This window comes from Alosa sapidissima, chromosome 16 (assembly GCF_018492685.1).
Source record: "Alosa sapidissima isolate fAloSap1 chromosome 16, fAloSap1.pri, whole genome shotgun sequence".
NCBI classification, from domain to species: domain Eukaryota; kingdom Metazoa; phylum Chordata; class Actinopteri; order Clupeiformes; family Clupeidae; genus Alosa; species Alosa sapidissima.
The window spans coordinates 20,005,475-20,012,974 of NC_055972.1; the positions used below are offsets into that span (position 1 = coordinate 20,005,475).

Below are 7,500 nucleotides of genomic sequence, written 5' to 3' on the forward strand. Positions count from 1 at the left end.
CTGGGGAGAAAGAAAACAACCAGAAGCCACACACACAGGCACAGACACACACACACACACACACGAAAGACCAACTCAATCAGCAATCAAATTTACTGGGCCAACCAACCAAGGAAATCAATCACAGAACTGCAGCATCTCAGGAACACAGCTGAATAGAGAGTAGTCAAACACACATCATTATAAATAATTGGGAAAAGTGTGTTTAAGCTGAATCAGGAAACAGACACCTCAAGGGAGAGCAGTTGATCCCAGAGCAACTTATAACCCCCCCCCCCCCCCCCCACACACACACACACACACACACCTTCAGCGAACACACACTTGAAGACAGCACTGAAAGAAAACAGGCAGTGAAAGTGTGCAATAATCATAAAATATGAGGGCTTTGTCTCGTTACTGTCTAGAATCTCTTTGATAACATTTTATCTTGATAGGAAAACACATTCACACACACACACAAACACAAACACACAGGAACATATCTACATGGAATTCAAAGCATAATATCAATCAATTGTTCCACCCTTACTCGTTCAGGAAAAGAAAGGTATATCTGGAGGAAATCTGCCTTGTGTGAGTGTGTGTGTGTGTGTGTGTGAGAGTGTGTGTGTGTGTGTGTGCATGTTTGTGTGTTTCCGGTTTCTGTGTGAGTGCGTGAGAGTGAGTGTGTGTGTGTGTGAGAGAGTGAGTGCGTGTGTGTGTGAGAGAGTGAGTGCGTGTGTGTGTGTGCATGTCCGTGTGTTTCCGGTCTCTGTGCCAAGTGTTGTGCTCTACAATGTTTCCCACAGTGGTAGACTCTGAATGGTGTAATCTTATCTTCATTCCATCCCTTGGCCCAGAATCACAAACACACACACACAAAATCACACACACTTCCCGGTTCCCTTCTATCTTCACAGTCTTTGCTGTGTGTTTGTGTGACTTTGTTTTTTTTATTGAACAACTATTTCACCAGTTGTATGCATACACAGATATGCTATAATCAGCCATAGGGGCAAAGAGTGTAGTTTATGACAGTGTGCATGCATGTGTTAGTTTGTGCACGTGTTTATGTACCCTTTTGTGTTGTAAGACAAAAACAGCGCTATAAACAATCATACACACACTCATATGCACATGCACACACACACACACACACATGAACAGACAGAGAGAGAGAGAGAGAGAGAGAGAGAGAGAGAGAGAGAGAGAGAGAGAGAGGTGCTTGTGGATGCATGTCAACCTGTGTGTGCCAACACATAAGCAACATGTTTCAAGACCACAGTGGAGGATTTCTACCTATGATCCTTTGCAACATTGCAGTAAGGAAGGAAAGGCTCCACACTTGTCCTATTTCACAATAACCCGACACATTCCTGACTTTTCTACACCGCCCCCATATGCTTGCACACACACACACACACACACACACACACACACACACACACACACACACCTCTGATTTTAAGATTTTAAGCTTCTTTGTACACTCTGCAGTCATGTTTTGGGTTTAGAGTCGTGTGTTTGATGGCAGGAGGAAGTTATCCATCCAGATTACAGAGATAGACACAAGATAACAATTCTACAACAAACACATGCTGATGCAATCAAGCCATGTGCTCCGAGCTTCTGACACTCACACACACACACACAGACACAGACACAGACACAGACAAGTTTGCATTTAAACTCACACACAAGATGAAATTGCAATGCATTCATAATGCCTACATGTGCATCAATGGCCCTGTATCAGAGGAGTGCTGGAGAACAAAGGCTTGCTGAAGCACTAGCCCACTAGGGAGCTGTCCACATCATGCCATGAGGCATACATGCTGACCGCTTACGATCTGCTTGAGCATACAAACTCTTATGCAGGACAGGGCCTCACAAAGGTCCGGGGATGCTGACACAGAACTTCTAAGGATGTTTTTTGAAGTTTGTGCTGTTTGGGGTTTTCATAGCGAGACCAAGCCATATTTCATGTTTACTGTCCCCTCTCCACCCAGCAGAGCTCAAACGCACACACGTACACACAAACACACACGTACACACAAGCAGGCACACAAATGAAAGCATATATAGCCTCTGCATCCATATTATTAGGCCTAGACTTGTATCTCATTAAAAACACACAAACCCTCGTAAAGAGGCACCCTAAGAGACACAGCACATGTCTCAACTAGCTGTTAGTGTGTGTGTGTGGGGCACTGATTAATACTACAGGAGAAGGGTATAAACACATGCACACACAAACACACACACACACACACACACACACACACACACAGGATCCCATCCCATTATTAACTAGCGTGACAAAGCCTCTTCACCCTGCGGGCCTTCCTGTGATCCAGATGGAGTGTTTGTGTGGAGGAGCCTTCAGACGGCATTATAGAGGTTACAGAAACATACACACCCCCTCCCACGCATATGGAAAAACAAGTCCTCGTTATATTCAAACCAGCAAACCAAGGGTGAAAGAAACACAAAAAATTGGAAACACACACACACGCACACAGAAAGTGAGGGGAAGACGTGAGGGAAGAAGCCTTGGGAACGCATCATGTTTTAGAGCGCTTGGCATGCCGTCTCCAAGCTCTGGGGACAGCGCAGCGCTCCGCTGCAGTCTTGTGCACGTCTGAACCAGGTGGGAGCTGGAATGCTGCATCACGAGGGCTGTGGGGGGCCGGCTGGCGGCCCACCTACTGGTCCAGCCCCTGAAATAAGAGGCTCCATCCGAGACGACCCCCTGGGGAATAAATCTCTGGAGCTACCCCCCATGGGGAATCCCCTCTGCCCCGCTCTCACACACACACACACACACACACACACTCTCTCTCTCTCTCTCTCTCTCTCTCTCTCTCTCTCTCTCTCTCTCTCTCTCTCTCTCTCTCTCTCTCTCTCTCTCTCTCTCTCTCTCTGGGGGTATTTCTTCGTCATCTGTTCTCGCTCATCATTTAGACACACACACACACAAACATTCAAGTACACATACAGTACACACACTGTATCTCGCCCCCACAACTCACATGTATTCATTTGCATACAATGAAATATGAACAAATGGTGTCCATGTGTAAAGGTCATGTCCAAGTAGTATGTAGCGTGATCCAACACACTCATGTTAGGACCTGGGGGTAGATGTGTGGCGAGAACAGGAAGGAAGTGACATCATGGACAGCTTTGCGAGAGACAGGTACAATATGAATCGTACACGAGCTCAATGATTCACCTACACAACTCTTACTTCCTTGAAACAGCACGATGGCTACCCGAAAGCGTGTTAAGCCATGAATCACTCACACACCAAATGTACTTCAGGTGGTTTTCTGATTTCATAACGAGGAACTGAGAGTTTGTCTGTGGGACTGAGGCTTCATGATAAAGCTTGGGTGTAAATGTCCATCTATAGTTAGTGGAGTCAAAGTTCATAAGGTCAGAGGTCAATCAGCCAGATGCAATACTGCAGGACAGGTGGTGTAGAAGCCACTGCTGCTCAGGTCAATCTCATCTACATCTCATCTTCATCTACTGTCCACCTCTCTCTCACTCTCTCTCTCTCTCTCTCTCTCTCGCTCTCGCTCTCGCTCACTCTCTCACTCTCACCATTTCTCCTTCTCCCTGTCTCCATGGAGAGAGCAGTCTTCTTCAATGCAGAGCACATGTACAGATATCATTCAGACAGAGAAAAAAAAACACACACACAAACACAAGCATGCAAGTACACACGCATGCATGCACGCACGCACACACACTCAGACAGGATGCAGACAGTATGAGGAGCCCCTAGAGAGTTGGTATCGGCTGAAGCCTTCAGCTTACTTCATTAATATGTCCTTGAAATTGTGTGTGTGTGTGGTGTGTGTGTGTGTGTGTGTGTGTGTGTGTGTGTGTGTGTGTGCATTTGGGCAGAGACCCACAGACCACATTTTCTTTTCTTATGTAGTGAATTCAGACCAACTGAAAACATCTGCAAACCTCAACAAAATTCAACAAAGATGTGTATATATCCTCATATGCACACACACACGCACAGGCACCCACACCCACCAATGATTCAGTCCTCGAAAGACAAAAGGTAACAGACATGCACACACGCGCACACTAAACATCATTTCAGCCCTCGATAGACACCAAAGCTGGCCAGCCAATAATACATTTACATACATTTACATATGATTACTTAGCTATGTGTCGTGTGTGTGTGTGTGTGTGTGTGTGTGTGTGTGTGTGTGTGCATTTTCACTAATCCATGCCTCTCATTGAAGAAATACTGAATGATGGCACAAAAGACTACAAACACACAAAAGTGGACTATTGTCTACATAGCGTCTCTCAGCTCATATACTGTACAACAAATTACCTGGGACAGACACAACACACACACACACACACTCAATCACTGCAGCGACGGCACATTCATTCACAGCTTATCTACATTGCTCAAAGGAGGGACTAACATGACATTGAGCCTGACAGTGGAACTCCATGTAAATGACTAATGATTACAGCCTAAGGACATGCAAACATGCGTGCGCACACACACACACACACACACACACACACACACACACAAATCCCATTACAGAGTACTCATTTGAAGGTTGCAGACCTAATGAAAAGAGCACAGCAAAGGAAAGGCTTTCATCACTCCTCCTCTCTCATTTCACCCCCTTCTTTCACTCTCTCTCTATCTCTCTCTTTCCCTGTCATTATTTGCATCCCTCCGTCTCAGGCTCTCTCTCTCTCTCTCTCGGTTATGGCCTGATTGCAGAAGTGCTGAGTAACCTGTTTTCTGAAACCTCAAATGGGATCCTCCCAAACATTAATGGTTCGTAGATGAAAGAGTCTATGCACACCTGTCTGTGTGTGTGTATGTGTGTGCGTTTGAGTGAGTGAGTGAGTGAGTGAGTGAGTGAGTGAGTGAGTGAGTGAGAAAATGAGTGTGCGTGAGAGAGAGAGGAGAGAGTGAGAGAAATAATTAATAATTCTATTTTATGGTTATTCTGCTGGATGAATAAAGGAATGCATGTCTTATTTGTGTGTGTGTGTGTGTGTGTGTGTGTGTGTGTGTGTGTGTGTGTGTGTGTGTGTGTGTGTGTGTGTGTTCCTGTCTGTATGGCACCAGGATTCCTTTGCGCCACTGGTAAAATTGTTTTGCATGCGGTGACATGTTTGTTTAAAGACATTAGCCCGCTCAGCCAAGCCAAGAATGTGTGTGTGTGTGTGTGTGTGTGTGTGTGTGTGTGTGTGTGTGTGTGTGTGTGTGTGTGTGTGTGTCTGTCTGCGTGTGTGAGAGAGACTGACAGGACAGTCAAACTGATGACGGATGAGAGGGGATTAGCAAAAAGGAGCAGCAGATGAACCCCCAGCTAAACAGCTCTTTAGAGATGTCTCCTTCACACACACGCACACACACACACACACACACACACACACACACAAGTTTTCTGCACCTCTATCCTGCTTCCCTTGATATCTTTATCATAACGCAATGGCAGACATAAAGCAGTTCCACACATACGCACATTTTTATAATTTATATACTTACTAAACAACATTTACGCATGCAAAAGCACACACTGCTACACAACTTTAGAAAACTGTCAGCCTATACTTTATTGTATGATGCTTTGTGATTTCATGAGTTGGCAGTTTTTTAAGCCTAACAGTTTGCACAAGCATGCAGCTTGTGATTGAAGACCACGGGATTCAGCTAGTTCCATTCATGTCACCTCTCATCTGGGACTAGAGTGTCTCTCTCCACTGCTGGCTCTTGCGTCCCTCTCTCCCTCCCTACTGCCCTGCCTGAACACACGAGTGACAAGGGCAGCACTGGTCATTTTCAGCCTTCTGATGAACTTGCTCGTCCCCGTGCACAAGACCCCAGTCTCCAAAGCTTACTGCTACTTTTGCCATCTTGTGTAACAAATAATTACGTCCATGGCTGCTTATTTCCGCTTCTACTCCTTTCGCTCACACTCACCCACACACACACCACACACACACACACCACACACACACACACACACAGTCAACACACACACACGCACACAGTCAACACAATGTTAAACACAATCTATGATAAAAGGATAAAAGCTGAGGTTTCTTGGTAACACACACATTTACAAAACACAAGCAAGCAGTCCTTTGGCAGCCCAGTCTGCAGATCCTATTCATCACCATACACTTACAGTTTTCTATGAAACAAACACATGCAGCCACAACCAAGGGCACAGAACTATGCAGTCACACACACACACACACACACACACACACACACACACACACACACACACACACACACACACACACAGGTGCTGCTACAATGAGCTTCTCTGTATAAAAGTAAGGGTTTAATGGACTAGGAGGTGCTGTGAGTTAGGCAGGGTGCCAAACGGGAGAATCCCTTTCTGAGAGAACTTTTGCAGATGTACAGTGTGTGTGTGTGTGTGTGTGTGTGTGTGTGTGTGTGTGTGTGTGTGTGTGTGTGTGAGAGAGTAAAAACAGAGAGAGAGAGAGAGAGGGGGGGGGGGGTAATTTTGTATCCTGGGAGAAAATGCCATTTGCTTTCTGTCTACCTTTCACCATGTTCACACACTCTACACTTCTCTCTCTTTCTTTCTCTCTATTTTTCTTTCATTTGTTTTTGTTTGTCTTTAATTAGGAATGCAGTGGAAGGGTGGATCAGGAGAAGCATCAAACAACAGAGGGGGATGGGTGAGAGAGAAGAGAAGAGGAGAGAAGAGAAGAGAAGAGAAGAGAAGAGAAGAGAAGAGGCAAAATTATTGTTATAAGTCCAACTGAACAAAAACACACATACATATAAACACAGTGCAACAAATATGCAACCATTTTACACATATAAAGTAATGCTTTCCAAAACTATAGACACACTCTCACTCACTCAAACACACACACACAGACACACACACACACACATACAGACACACACACACAGACACACACACACAGACATGCCAGTTACTGATTGACTAGCACCACCTTAAGCAGTTCTGTTTCATCACAAAGCCAGGAAGCAACACCCTAACCGGCTCAAGGGCTCAGACCACGTCAGGCCTTGAACCCTCCAGCCCTATGAGTTTGTGTGTGTGTGTGTGTGTGTGTGTGTGTGTGTGTGTGTGTGTGTGTGTGTGCGAAGGTGGGTGGGGAGGGGGGGACTTACATATGGTTGCTTGCTGAGATTACTCTCTCTCTGTGTGTGTGTGTGTGTGTGTGTGTGTGTGTGTGTGTGTGTGTGTGTGAGTGAGTGAGTGAGTGAGTGAGTGAGTGAGTGAGTGAGAGAGAGAGAGAGAGAGAGAGACTCACACCAGGACACCAGGAGGGGATCTGCTGCACACAGTCGAGTCCCCAAAGCCACATCTCAATGAATGATTCGCCACAAATACAGGAACCTCAAAGCAGGAGATCGTTTTTTTACAGCTCTTTCTCTTTCTGGTTAAAGCCACAGTACACACAGTACGCCACACTCTCTCTCACTCTCTCTATGTAAAA

General features: G+C 45.6%; 1 protein-coding gene across 5 annotated transcripts in view; it reads right to left on the reverse strand.

Moving 5' to 3' along the window:
- Nucleotides 1-7,500, reverse strand: part of LOC121684898 (echinoderm microtubule-associated protein-like 4) — a 70,944-nt gene that overhangs the window by 44,063 nt on the left and 19,381 nt on the right. The window lies entirely within an intron of this gene.